Below are 15,241 nucleotides of genomic sequence, written 5' to 3'. Positions count from 1 at the left end.
ACAATGCTGTAGTAATTTAAGAGGAGTTATTCTTAATTTACACTAGTGACTTTTTGAGTTTAGCCTAGAACAGTATGGCATGAAATCTCAACACCTCGCGTAACTGAGAAGAGTAAGATTTGGTGCTTGTGTTGTGTTCTGATTTCTTTCTTCCATTTGCATTATATTTTCTTTTTTAAAATAAGTGTGTATGGCTCTACTACAGTGGATACTTCTGCTTGCTTGTGTTTGAGGTTCAGGATTGTATCTGCCTGTCATAGGTAGCAAGGAAACACCCCTCTTGTTGGAGAATTTTTTTCTCTGCCTCTTCAGTAGCTGGTGGCTTAGCCAGACTTTGATATTACTTTCATTAGTTTAAATACTTCAGGTGAGTCTGAAATTTCTCTAACTATAATGTTGTTTTTATTACTGTGTCTGACAACTTATTTCAGGGCTGCATTTGATATGGGAGGAGGGAGGTGCACAGGAGGGTGGTGATCAAGTTGAATGTGGACAGTTTTAGGTATCTGCAGCAACTACTGTTCTTCCAGTTTCAAGTGAAGTCAGTGACACAAAGTGTTTCTGTCCTGTAACAGGTGTTCGTTTTGGATAGCTGTAAGCAGGGTGCAGTCTGTCTTGCTTCTAGCCTGCAGAGCAAGATAATCAGGACTGGGAAATAGACTGTGTTTTCCTGTGCCCAAAACTATAAAAATAAACCTGGAAGGGTGGTGTGTGATTATAGAAGTCTACACCTGAGTAGTTGTATGCTCCTGACAGCAAAGTACCTCTTGCCACCCCTCTCCAAAGCTGCATCTGAGAATAGAGATCACTGGGCACTGCCAATGATGTTTGATGTTGTCTGGTAACCTCTTTATCAGGTTCTTTCCTCCTAAACCCTTCCAATTCCTTTTACTGTTGTCCTAGTTCATCTAACTGTAGAGCCACAAGCAAAACTGGGTTCATACATGTCTTGTGTAATAGGAAGAGGAACTTATCTGAGTTCCCTTGGAGTTCTAAACCCTAAGCCAGTATGTTCTTTGAGAAAGGTAGAAGGTGGGGTAGGACGGGCTTTAGGAACAAATAGATCCACAGTCTTGAAGGACAGAGAAATTGCCACCCAATTTTAATATTTTATAGTACTCTGACCCCAGTTTCATTCCTGTCAGTGAAGCAAGGGTTACTAAAGTGACTAACATGAAGGGGAAATTACCAGTAAAATCAGGGGGCTGCTTTTCTGCTCCTTCTCATCCAGACCAGCAGGACTGCTAATCCTCATCACCTGGCGTCTCTGCTTAGCCCCACAAAGTGCAGTGCAGCAAATCAGTACAAAGAGGCCAGACGATTCCTGTCTCATCGATACTGATTCCTGTAGAGTGTACTGTGTGTCTTTCTCTTTTTCTCCCTCCCTCCACACACAAGCATTCACAAGGAATTCTTCTTCCTGTTGTGATAAAGGCCAGTTGTCCAAATTGGGTAGTAAAATATGCTTCAAAAAAAGGGGGGGGGGGGGGGGGGAAGAATGGGGTTTGTTCTTGCCTGAAAAAAAAGTCTTCTTCCAAGCACTCTGTGCTTAGAAGGCTTGTGGCTGCCTTTAGAGAAGACTTATTTTCTATTATTCCTGTAAAAGCAGAGTCCTGGGATAAAGGCTTCCTCTTGTATGAAAAGAGAAGATGATAAACTGATATTCTTCTATGCTACTATGATAGTTGCCAGGCTATGATGCTCAAAGTGTTTCTATAGTACCTACAGCATGTCATGCTTCACCAAAATCTCTGTTCCTGCTTGCATGAGACAACATCCCAGATGTAGAGGAAGAAACTTCAGACTAACAAAAACAGTCATCTGTTATCTGCTATCCAAAGTGCCTCTGCATGCTTCCATAAACAGTGTTAACCCAGGTGGGCTTTGTTGTTCATGTGACCCTTCTCAACCTAAGGATTTTCTCCTAGATGTAAAGAGACCTTTTCAGGTAAATAGGACTGTTAGTCTTTGAGATCACATGAAGATAAATCTATTTCAGCCAGCTTAATAATAGAGTGGGAAAATGGAAAACTGAGTCTTTGGAGTCATGAGAAAGCCAGCCTACAACCCTGGCAGGAGCCAGACATAGGAGTGGGAGATGGAGAGGGAATGGGCTGTTTCACAAACCAAAGCAGTCATATAAAGTGCAGTAGAAGAAGGTGGATGTTTAGATACAACTGTTGAAATGAGTGCTAGCAATAGTTCTCGTGTAGACTATTAGGACAATTTACAGGGCTGAAAGATCCTTCTGAGGTCAGGTCTCTACCACTGGTGCAGAGCAAATGGGCTAGTTCCTGCTTCAGTTCCTGTTTGAATGTCTTGTGATCTCCGATGTCGTGTGAGGCTGCCCAGATATTTCTGGAATGGCTTTTTTCTGTTCCTACTCCTAGAAACATAGGGAGGGCTATGGCAGGAGTGGAATCATCCGTTGTCAGTGCAGTTGGTATGCTGATCTAGACACTGCTGCGATGCAGAGCTGTCAAGGACTGGTGAGAGTCAGGGCAGAAACCAACCTGGAACACCAAAAGAAGCTCCTAGAGGAGGCTTGTCTCTACAGCGCTTCTGTTTTGCCATCTGTCAATTTTTTCTGTTTTGTATATGAGTGCAACTTTTCCAACTTCAGTCATCGAGATGTGTTCTTACATGTTTTCTTAGGATCACGGTGGCAATGATATTTAGGGAAGCAGGGAATTCATTTATTTCTTCCCAGAGATCTTCTTTTGAAGAATATGGTGCTGAACAGAAGGAAGCCTGGAGAGGGATTAATTTCCTGGAATATCCTGGATTTAGAACACAGGCACTTAGCACTAGCAAAGCCTGTTGTAGCCATGGGCTGAAGATAGATACTATCAGGTACAAAGTCTCATCTCGGAAGAATGTTAGCAGAAGATGTAGATGACTGTAATTAAAAGCAAGTGGTGTCTCAGAAACAAAAATCTGCTTCTTATTGGAAGCTGTTGGGAATTCTGATCTCAATAACACGTGCTTTGTGGTCCTAAATTCCTGTGATAGCTCTCCAGTAACTCCGGGTGTCCCTTTCACATCTCATTCTCTCACTTGTTGGCAACAGTATAGCTCCAACAGCTTGATTTTCTGCATTTACCAACTGTGGGAGCAGAAAAATATATATTTTTTTTTTTAAAAGGAACTTTCCAGTACAGTTTTGGAAATGGTCACCAGAAGGAGTACAGCATCAACAAGCTGGAGCTCAATAATACACTAAAGTGTCACAGCATTGCTCTTTCAGCCTCTTTTGGAGGCAGTTGTTAATGAAATTTGAAAGTTTGCTTTTGCATTGGGCAAAGCAAAGCTCATCAAAGGAGAGGTGGATGCACAGACTTTAGGTGACAGATTTGGACTTACTGGTGTGTCTGATGCACCTAGAAATCTTTCCTAAGAGGTTCCCTCCAAACCTGCGTTCCTGGATCACTGGGTCTAGTCCCATGCTATTACAGGCAGGTGTATCACCTGCTAATTTTAGTGAACCTGTCAACCTGTGTCTTAAAACTGTTTTTTCCTTCTGTTCAAGCATGTAGTATTTTTTCTAATATTTCCCCAATTTTTACTAATTGATGTGAGATTAGTGTGAATTTAGATTGGAAAAAAAAGACTGAGAGAAGAATTGGGTATGCTGTTGTGACCCTACTGAAATCAGCAATGTAGGACAGTTGTAGCTGAAAATGGAATATATTCTTTATATAATCTATAATTGTAAGTTATATATTTACATATATATGTAAAATAATCTGTAAGGATTATTGACTTTGTGTTGTACAAACTCTTGGATGAGGTTTACTGCAAAATATAAGAGACTGCTCTTTTAGCTATTTCCTGTCTTGCGCACTGGTTTTTTTGTATCTTTGACTGTATGTAATTTATTTTTTAGAACATGTGGTTCTAAGATTGGTTTATGTGATGATTGACCAGGTGATGGTCTAAAAAAAGATTAATGTTTTTTGAAGGTTAATAGCTAGTGTGAGAGTAAATATTTCTGGAGGACATCCATTTTCATCACCATTATGGTAGATTTTTGTACTAAAGATGTACCGAGCAAGTGAAATTTCACTACTTTTTAGTTAGAAGAGCCCTGCACTTGAACTTAACTGTGAAGTCTGTTTAAAAATACTTTATGGAAGCTCTTGACACAGAATATTGGGCTTCTGTCCAAAAAGACCTTGACTTTTTTTTTTTTTTTTAAAAAAAGGAAACTTTTAAGGAAAGCAAGGACTTTGGGGTCATGTTGGTGTTAGAAGCATAGAAAAACTTAGGTTGGAAGTAGAGGCAGTCTGGTCCAACCCTCCGCTTAAAGCGGGATCACCTATAAGAGGCTGCTTGGGGCTTTGTGCAGTTGAGCTTTGAACATTTTCAAGGCTGCAAGGTTGGAGATCTCACAATATCTCTGGGCTCCTGTTGCAGTGTTTGACCACCCTCAGGAAAAAAAAAAATTTCTCCTTACGTAGCTGAAATTTCCATTGTGGTGCATTGACTGTTACCCTTTGTCTTTTTGCTGTATGTCTCTAAAAAGTATGCCTCAGTCTTCTCTATATATTCTCAAGAGGCAGTTGTAGATTGCAGTATCATCCTCTTGAGCTGCCTTTTCTTAAAGCTGAACAAACTCACCTCCCTCAATCTCTCCCCATATGCTACGTGCTCCAGTCCCTGACAGTCTTGGTGGCCCTCTGCTGGACTCGCTTCACTGTGTCAGTGTCTTTCTTGATTTGGGGAGACCATAACTGGACACAGTACTTGACATGCAGTCTCACAAGGGCCAGATTGAGGGAATAGTCGTTCCCTTGACCTGCTTGGCTATGCTGTTGCTAATGCAGCCCAATATACGAATGGCATTCTTCACCTGGGGGCATGCTACTGACTCGTGTTCAGCTTGTCCACCAGGACCCCCAGATCACTTTTTGCAGGGCTGCTTTCCATCCATTTCAGCACCAAACCTGCACTGTTGCACAGAGTTGCTGTATCTCAGATACAGGACTTCGTGTTTGCCTTTGAACATTGTGAGCCCATTTCTCCAGCCTGTTGAAATCCCTCAGGCCTACTAGTGTAACAACCACTGCTTCAAATCAGAATTGTCTGTATAATTGCTGAGACTGCATTTTTCCCTTCTCTGGGTCGTTAATAAAGTTGTTGAACAATATTGGTCCCACTATCGATCTCTAAGGAAAACAAATGTTACCCACTTAGCCTCCTGTGAGTTGGATTTTGTATCACTGAATACCACCTATTCGGCCAGGCAGTTTTTGCACCCACTTTATAATCTAGTTATCCATATTTCACCAATTTTTACATAAGGAGACAACTGTGTCAAACACCTTGCTAAAGTCCAGGTTAAAAAGATTCATCACGCTTCTTTCATGCACTGAGCTAGTTGTCTCATCATAGAAATCAAACAAAACCCAAGCAAAGAGAACAAAAAAACTTTAATCCAAGCTAAAACTAAAAAGTCTGTGATGACTTCTTAACTTTTGAAAGTTGTAGTTCAGTTATTTTCATTCTCTGTTGGTGATACTCTTTCCCTTCAAAGACAGGAACTTGTATGATACATTGCCTTCTTTCCTCGGGAGGAGAGACCATCTCTTCTCTTGGGCTACACAGCGGAGCTGGAGCTGGAAGCAACTGAACTATAATTCCAGTGATGATATCTTGGAAGATCGGTATTTTTGATTCTAGGCAAAATATTCCGTATTAATATTCTTAAATATGACTTTTCCTGTTCTCGGTGCAGCTTGGGGTTTAATCTGTGTTCTCAGGCACGTGCATGTATGTGTGCTCAGGGCTGATACACCTAAGTGTGTACTTGAGGATATTGAGTGTAGAGGGGTCTGAACAAATCCGTGAGTGAGCCAGGACTATGCTGGTAAGATACAACCATAGACTGTTACCTCAGGCTTCAGAGCTTTTGTCTGTAAGTCATGGGCTACTAGGTTCTGCCCTCCTAGAGCCCAGTGCCATGGCTGTTTGATTTGTTCTAAGAAAAGAATGTCTAAATCCTGTGAGCTTGTATCAGCACCGTGTGCTTTGCAACGTTGGGGTATTACTGCTTCACAGGCTTCAAAATTTAACTCCAGTGGTCAGAGGTGAGGTTTCTCCAGCAGTTCTTGAGACCACTGGTTTGTGTCAGAGAGGTGGAAAACTGGCAGTCTCTCTGCAGTGTTAAGCTGATGACTGTATCCCTTCAGTATAGGCTTCTAACATGTAATGAACACATGGTGTACTTGTTACAGGTTCACTAATGCAAGGTGGCTCCAGGGAGAATCAGGAAAGTTAATTTTCCATTGTGAGCTATTTGGGGTGGATTCTGAGGTGCCTTTGCACAATGCTTTTAACAAGAGACCTGCTGCAAGGAACCGTCGTGTACCCTATTATCCCTCAGGCTACTGATTTCTTCCTAATTGACTTGAAGAGTGTTTATGGAGGTCAGTTATCCATGTTGTCCTGTAAGGCACGTTCCTTTTGAGAATGTCAATGTAGCCTTCCCTCCCACAATCCCAGCAAACTGAACACACTCCACAAGGTAAACTCAACTTTTTAATTAACTTGTCATCAAGTTATTTTCTTTGAGTGGTACTGGAATATGTTCATGCTAATGTATGTTAATAAGAGCAAAATAGAGACATAATGATTTAGGCATACTCCATGTGTGTAGAAATCATTGCCTTTGCTTTCGAGGCACTGCTTTTCAGGAAAGTAAATTACTTCTAAAACTATACTGGTGCTTTCCGCTTAGTTGAAAAGAGGACTGTAAGCCACCATTCCAAACCATAGTGTGTTAAATTTTTTTTTTTTCTAGCTTAAAAAGATGTGTGCCTGGCCATTCAGTGTTTGCATGGGGATGTGTAGCGAGGGCTTTAATGAGGAGTTTTCAATGTTATTTGTTACTGTGTTGCGAACTGGTATGTTCTCTTCCAATGTGGCTTTTCTGGTTTTTATTTTTTTAAATTGTACTACTATTGAAACTTTTACTGTTTTATCATCAAGGAGCTATTTCAGGAGATGTTGGGAAACAATCAGAAGAACTTTACTTCTTTCCAGTGGCTTGCTAGGGACTGAAGGAGCACAGCTTTTCATGGATAGCATGACAGTGTGTTTTCAGTTTTAGGAAGGAGTATTTGTGTTGTTAAAGTTTGGTTTTATGTAATGCTGTTGTCATGTGGCAGAAAGTCTTTCTAGACATTCAGAACATTACTTTTAAAAAGGTTGCTTTATTAGCAAATGTTTGTGATACCAAAACTACTATACAACAGTTTTATACTTCACTGAGACTTTTTACCCAAACAGGTAAAAGTAACCCAACTCAGGTTAAAGTTTGTTCCTCTAAGCAAACTACTGTGCAACAGCAGTGATTGTAGGATGTAGCTGAAATAAAAACAACATTGCAAGTAGCCATTTCCCTTGGAGCATGTATAGTAAATAAGCTAATGGGAATCATTTTAATATCACTTTCATTCCCTGCTCTTTAGAGCTGTGGGAATAGATCTCAGTAGGTTCATTTGGAAAACTAATGTCTATTGTCAAAATACATCTGTACCTTTAACTTCCAAAGGAAGAAAAGCAAAGTGAGGGTTTATTACTGATTTCAGGTATAGAAATATGATTTAACAGTATTCTGTCTTTAGAAAAATCTAGGTGTTTTTGTTTAGTGTGGTAATGATCAAATGATCACTGAACTAGGGACATTTTTCTCTGTTTTAGGTATATTGAACTTGGAGAAAAGGCTCACTATGTTTGTAGATGTGTCTGCCTTTGGTTTTTGTATCATAAATCTTTCTTAGTATTTGATCTTCAGCCCTTTAAAATAAAATTAGCTGCAACTATTAGCTGATTTGTATGTCTTGGTTGTTAGTATAACTTTCGGTGTTGTCATAACACTTCCAGTCTGTATTGAGAATTCATTCTTAATAACCTTATTAAATAGATAACAAAGACACAAAGAACCCCTCTTCAGGGGATGTACTTAATCTTAGCATTTTGCTAGTGTAGCAGATAACTAGATGGTTCAAGAATCTTCAGACAATAATGTGGGCTGGCCTTAGACAAAGGCAGATGTATTTTCAGGATTGGGCCTGTCTGATTAATTACAAATGCCTCATTGATTTCTTGTCTATGAATAGCCTGTTCTGCTCATGATTTAGGAACCCCGGGAGACATATACTTCATCTCTAGTAAACTTATTTTCTTCAGTGCTAGAGTCTGAATACTTCACAGACTTTTTCCTACTGAGAAGCAGTTTCCACTTTACCTAAGCTCCATAGAGGTTACATATGACATGTATGCTTGTACTTTGATAAATTCCTCCCAGGAATCCAAAACTATTGTTTTACACAATGTGTAATCAGTTGCTAATCTAACCACTACCAAGGAGGTTTATTACTCATGTTGTCTTACACTGAAGTTTGGGTGTTACTGTTCATCAGTATGTGGTGAGAGATTTTTTTTTTTGTATGACTGGATTTAAGACATGAGTGTAAATGCTGAAGAACACTAGGCAGTTGGAGAAAGCGGGGTCTTCTCCTGATGTTATTGTTCGAATATTGACTGAGACTTTGTAACCAGCCAGTAGTCTATTAGAGGGACTCTGCAGTAAATCCTTGTTGATTTCCCTCTTTAGCAAATTTTCCCTGAATTATCTCATAGGGCCTTAGAGAGAGGTGTTGGAGGACCAGAAGGTGGAGTGTTGGCTAATTTGAAGTGTCTGGCATAGATAGTGTTGTATGTGAAGATAAGTCTGCTGGTGTGCTCAGAAATTATGTAGGCAATTGAATCATGACTACTTGACTTTGAGTTAAGCAACTTCCTACACTAAGCAAAGGACCTACTGTTATTCAGAAAGGACTCTTTATATGTGGTATGTTAGGAAAATAAATACCTCCAGACTAATAGCTCACTGAAGCATTGTAATTATTGAAGAGAATTTCTCTGTGCTTGAAAACAAAATGAAGCATAGTTTTTGCTGTTGAGACATGGAATTTCCAGGACAAAGGAAGTATTTGCAATAAACTAGCCTTCATTACAGCCGTGTTTTGTTACCTACGCAATCTATAGCTTTAAAAATACCTCCTCCAGACATGTATACAGGAAAAAAAAGTCTTTTCTGATAGGCTTTATCTATTGTAATAATCTTTTTAATTTAAAGTACTCTTTATACAGAAAACTTATCATACAGCTGAGGACAGACTTTAATAAAGCCCATAGCACCACTGGAGGATATTAAAAGGAATTCTTTGTCAGTTTGGATGCTATGATAAATGATGTTTCAGGCTTGTCAGGGATTTTATAAGCAGTTTAAAATTGGTTTAAAGGAAAAGACTGCTTTTGGATATCCCGTGTGTTGGCTTTGTGTTTTGTTTTATTAAAAAGACAATTGAAGATGCAATTTTATACGTTCTGTGTCAGGGAAATGAGTTTCAAAGGCAAGATAGTCTGTTAAAAGGAGATAGACAATACTAGTACATACTATTATGTCATTGGGCAGTAGGTGGCAAGCTTTGCTTTTCCTTCTACTTAGGGTTTGTTTTCATATTGCAGAATGCCAGAATTTTGAAAAGGGTAGTTTGAATTCACTGGAATATGTCATTTATTGGCAGCACATTTTTTTGAACCATCTATTTTGTTCATTGTGTATAATTGTCTTTCTATTGAATGCTGAAGTGAAGCCCCTCTTCTTCAAATGACAGATGGGCGCAAATCAATACATGTGAGCTCAGTTGTGTTCTCTTATGGCTTCAGTAGGCAGATTGCTAATACATAAATTAAAAACAAATGAGTTGCAGTCACAGTCAATCCCAAATTATTTGAGATCCTCCTGTTCAACTCCTATTGTGGAGCACAGTACAGCTGCGGGGGAGGGGGCACAACACCCTCTTCTAACACATTTTCCCAAAATGGGACTTACACTTCTAGCTCTGTAACTAACAACTGAAAAGGAAGAATAACAGAATGTTTATTTTGCCTTTCTCCTGATGTGTTGTGTCTCATCCTGTGTCCCTGTCGGTCTGTTGCCGCCCTCCTCCCCATTCCCCCCATGAATTGCTAGTCCGGTATAGCTCTCCTCACAAACCCAGCCTGCTCTGCTGATGTGTAGGGTCAGGCATGGGGACAGTAAAGCAGCAGCAAATTGCTTAGCTAAAACTAAGGGTTTGTAGAGAGGGCAATGCTTGAGTGCTTGTCCTTAAGTACTTTCTGTTGTGGGTGACTGTTAATACCCCTTCTCTGCTCAGACGTCTTGCCTAGAGCCAATCACCTGACATCCGATGAATTAGCAGCCAGCTCTATATCTGTACCAAGGATACAGGGGGCACAGAACCTCTCCTCCTGTGCAGTTCCTCTCAGCTGTTGTCCAGCTTAGACATCCTCTGCTGTTCTCCAGAACACATTTTTACCTGTTAGCCAAGTTAATTCTTCGTTGAGTTTCCTCACAGTGAGTTAGAGTTGTTCTTGCTTTGCTATTAAAGTTTTTAAAATGTTTGTTGTGGATTAAAAAAATTACACCCCCCTCATTCTCTCTCTCTGTCCTGCACACACTTTATAATAATTGTTCTGAGGAAGATCAGCAGTCTTGGATCTTCTTGATCCCAAACTTAAACATATTAATATAGACACCTATTTAATTACGTCATCGTAGAAATTCTAAAACAGTAATTAACATTTTTTTTCTTACTGTGGCAGGGCATTCTGCACAGGGATCTCTTTATGTAAATAGAGGCTGCGTATGAGTTTACATTTTCACTGCTGAGGCTTTGTGTCCTCACACTATTCCTAATGAAGGTCAGAAGCATTTTGGGACTAGTAACGCAGTTCTGAGCTGTCAGTTGAGGACATGATTAACTTAATTGCTGCAGCAGCAGTAGGCATACATAAAGGATCTTTGGCATCAACTATGGTTAAGTTTAGACCAGTGTTTTGAGATTCTGATACTGCAGCTATTCTCACTTCTGTAGTCTTTGGCAGTGCTATTGATGTATGTGTGCTAGAACAAAAACTGGTTCAAAGGTAGTTACTCATTTCTTTGTGCTGCCAGGCACTGAGTCAGCCCTCAAGAACACCTCCATTCATCATTCTAGGGGAATGTAGTCATCAGGCTGCAGGAGCTGAAGTCACTGTTTAGTTGAAATGGCTGGTCTCCCTCAGGACTGGGATCATTTGTGTTGGCGGAGAACACGAAGATGATTTTTTTGATGACAATGATATCAGTCTTAGTCCTGGTGTCCTTTTTGAACAGTGCTGGTGCACACTTCAGTGCTAGTCCATAAGCTAACAGATAATGTGTAGTTACCTCTGTTGGATTGAGTGTTCTTGCTGTTAATTGGGTTGTAACAGACCTGGGTCTAAAGACCATGGCCTTACTTAAGTGTGATGTGAAAGGCAGAAAACATGAATTTGTTACAAAATAGGCTAGTCATTTGATAGATTCTGTTAGTTCACAATGGTATGAGAAGTGGGCAGATTGTTATGGCAAACTGCCGTGAGGGAAGCCTTTGGTGTTTTGGTGGACAAAGTCCAGTCTGTTGTTACGACTTGTTTGTAAGACCTTTTGGATGTGAACATTTGTGATTTTTTTACCACACCTGTCTTGGTTGAAATCTTTGGGGCTACAAGTATCCAGTTTACTTATGTTGAGAGTTCAGCAGAGACTCCTTTCAATGGACTGGAGCTAGATAGCATCTGGCCATGTCAAGTACTGTGCATATGCAGTGAACTCTCAGCAGTATATTGACTTCTGTCCACCAGAGAAGCAGAGATATCTTGGAAAGAATTTTGAAAATATAAAGTATCACCATTGTACCACCATGCAAGACATTCATGAGATTCAGCTGCAATGTCCTACACTTTAGATTATTGATGTTCCTGAGATGATGCAGCCTACCTTTGCATGAACATCTCGTTTTATCCACACTTGAGGTATGATCTAGTGAAGTGAAGGTCTCACAAACAGGTGTTACATGATGTTCAGCGTTTTCATTAGTATCTTTGACAGGAAAAGGATTCTCAGAAATAGAATCTCTTTTTGATACAGACTTAAATTATAGGGAGCCAACTGGGATCTCAAGCCAGCCAGAGCTTATTCCAGACAGGAGGAGGAAGCTAGTCTGTGTGATGGCAACAGCCAGTTGGCTTATGGTTTTATGTGGCTATGTAACACCACTTGCCTGAGTAAAGCTTTAGTGCAAGAAAAGCATGGTCAGTGTTGGAGTAATACCAAGGAAATTGTTGCCTGGCTATACTGTTGTACAATTTCCTCTGCTAATCGCATCTTTAGTGCGATGGAAGGATCAACCAAATGTGTGTAGGAGAGTCTTCCACCCCTTCCCCTACCATTCAGCCATGACTCAGCTATGTTAGGAAGCCAACACAGACAACCTTCATTACAGTGAGAGATAAAACAGCCCGGTCAAGATTCCGGTCAGTCTCCAAGAGCTCACTGTGTTTGATTCACCTCTCCAGGCACTGTGCATGGATTGCAATAAACTGTAGCAAAAATATGTTCCACATCAATGGTAAGGCAAGTTAAACCCCATCTAATTTTTTTTTATGAAAGTTACTATATTCTTCTCTTATTGGGTTCTGTTGTGCCTGGAGCACTACATAGTAGACAGGTAGAATCTTGCTTAACTTTTAGAAGTTTTAGATGAGAATTATCTGGTCTAATGACCTCTTGGTATTGACTGTCTGTTCTGTCACCTTCTCTGTCCTTCAATTTGAAACAGATCCTGAGAATCCCTCATAGAGAAAGACACAGGAACCTTTCTAAGCTCCTTCATGATGAACACAGATGGGAAGAATTAATTGATATTTTCTTCTCTGGCCTTTTCTTCTCTGCGTGTTCCTTTAATGCATTGCTTAATTGGGTCTAAAGACTTTTGGACAGTTTTTCAGCTCATTAACTTTTTTCAGTTAGCTTCCATTTTATGTTCATTCTCTTGTTTTGAAACTATGAACTGCTGTAGCGAATTGTTGACTTTTGTTCCCCCTTCAAGGATGTTAACTCTAAGTTTTGCTCACTCTTGCAGCCTCTCTTCAGTGGTAACATTTGAATTGGATCCTCTACACAGGTTAGGCCAAACCAAGATTTCATTCTTTTCTTCTGTGTTCCTGATGAGCTGATCCATGAAGATGTTGTTAATCACATCTAAAAAGTTTGTTTACTGTTGTGCTGTTGTTTGGGGGTAATTGAAATTTCATATGACTATTGTTTTCTGGTTTTGTAGCTTCAGTGATATGGTAGTTGTCACCATCTTAGGCAGCTAGTAATACAGTCCTAATGCTGTGTTTCCTCTACTTTGCATTGAAATTACGGTTCACAGAGATGCTCTGTTAGTGATCGGTATGGTTAATTTGCTGATCTAATTTGAGAGGCTACTCTTTGAGAAGTAGCATCACTCCTTCACCAGGTGGTCTGTTTCATATCCAGGATACTTAACGGATTTTTCACAATCCTCCCATTAGTTTTCCTTTCCCAAGGTAGGAATGATTCCTTTCTAATAAGTCTGTACAAAGCTGGTCGTTCTTTCTCCATTCTGTTTCTTGAACTTGTAATGTTTCACGTTGAAGCACAGGTACTTCTGATTTGGTTGCTGCCTCTATTAAAAAGCATACTGTTTAAAAAGCATACGATTTGTTCTGTTTCTCACTGTGACCTCTAAGTGTTACCAACTTTTGCTTTGTTCTTTACTTGAGTGCACTGACTTCACTAAAAGTGTGACCGCATTGTTCAGAGCTGTATACTTTCTTTCTCAGTCTCCAATTTAAAAATTCTCCTATGATATTTATAAGTGCCATCAAGCTAGTTCCATTAAGCTTTAAATGGAGTTGTCTTCCATAGAGCTTTCTCTATTCCAGTTTCTGACAACTCTGAAATCCCCTATGTTTATACCATTTTCTGAGCCATGCACTGAAACTGTCAACCTCTCTGGCACCTTGTTTGTGCAAACTGTTAGCAAAAAGTGTCAAGTTTTAGAGCATGAGACAAATGCACTGTCATTTGGCACTTTCACAGAATCACAGAATGATTTGGGTTGGAAGGCACCTTTTAAAGACCATCTAGTCCAACCCCCCTGCCATGGGGAGGGACATCTTTCACTAGATCAGGTTGCTCACAGCCCTGTCCAGCCTGGCCTTGAACTCTTCCAGGGAGGGGGTGTCCACAACTTCTCTGGGCAACCTGTTCCAGTGCCTCACCACTCTCGTAAAAATTTCTTCCTTATGTCCCTCTTTCAGTTTAAAACCATTGCCCCTTGTCCTTTCAATAGCTAAGGTCATTGTAACACAGAAAAAGTAAATGTGTCTATATAATATACATGATTCCAAAATATTTTTATAACACAAAGAATGTTAAGTTCTTAAGAATTAGTCTGATTAAAGTTGTGGTACAGAAAACAGTCAACTAAGATCTAAACTTACAGGCTGTAAGCAGTACTCCTGTCTTTACGTTGGCTTCATAGTTAGAAAATTTACAATCTTATTTACATTTTTTGGAAAAAGTCTCACTGTGATTCCACCACCCCCACCCCCCTCCCCAAGATGCTGCTCAACTACTTTCTGAACCACACTCCCAGATTACCTTGAAGCAAAGTTAATACTTTGGTAATCATCTTGAGTGATCACCTCTGGGCAGCAATATCTGAGTCTAGAATCCCTTTAGCTTTAAGTACTTTTTAAAGTACTTTTAGAATGTGACAATTTTGAGGAGCATAAAGTTAGACTTACCTTTGTATGGCTTTTACACTGGCAGAGTTCTTTCCTTAGACCATTTTGCATTTTATAGCCTGTATATGCTTCTGGAAAAGGCAGCAATGAGATGTAAACCCTGTACAATTGATGAATACTCTGATCTTAATTAATACTTTGATATGGATTCTGTTCTGGTTTCTGCATGGTGGACAAGGATGGTTGTAGAATTGATACCACTGTCAAATTAATAATTACGGTGAAAGAGAAATATATATTTATTCACTGGAGCAAAAGCTCTGGTGTCTCTCTTGCTTCCTGCACTAGAACCTTGAAGCTCTAAAGTGGAGGACAACTGCTGGTCACCACAGTCCCAGCTGTGCCTCCTTACTGCTTTGAACAGCTTTTGTTGTTATTATATAATGCCTGTTTGGGAATTCCAGCTGCTGCACACAGGCAGATCCTTAACAAGAAGCCAACTCCCCCTCAATCCCCTCTTTTACTATTCCAGCGGCTTTTCACTGCAGAGTGTGTTTTGCATCCTGAAGTATTTTCCTTCTGTTGC

At 40.0% G+C, this 15,241-nt stretch overlaps 1 protein-coding gene across 1 annotated transcript in view; it reads left to right on the top strand.

Moving 5' to 3' along the window:
- Positions 1-15,241, top strand: part of LTBP1 (latent transforming growth factor beta binding protein 1) — a 185,897-nt gene that overhangs the window by 16,434 nt on the left and 154,222 nt on the right. The window lies entirely within an intron of this gene.

The sequence above is a fragment of the Gymnogyps californianus genome, chromosome 3, assembly GCF_018139145.2.
Source record: "Gymnogyps californianus isolate 813 chromosome 3, ASM1813914v2, whole genome shotgun sequence".
NCBI classification, from domain to species: Eukaryota; Metazoa; Chordata; class Aves; order Accipitriformes; family Cathartidae; genus Gymnogyps; species Gymnogyps californianus.
This window is presented reverse-complemented; position numbering and strand designations above follow the sequence as displayed.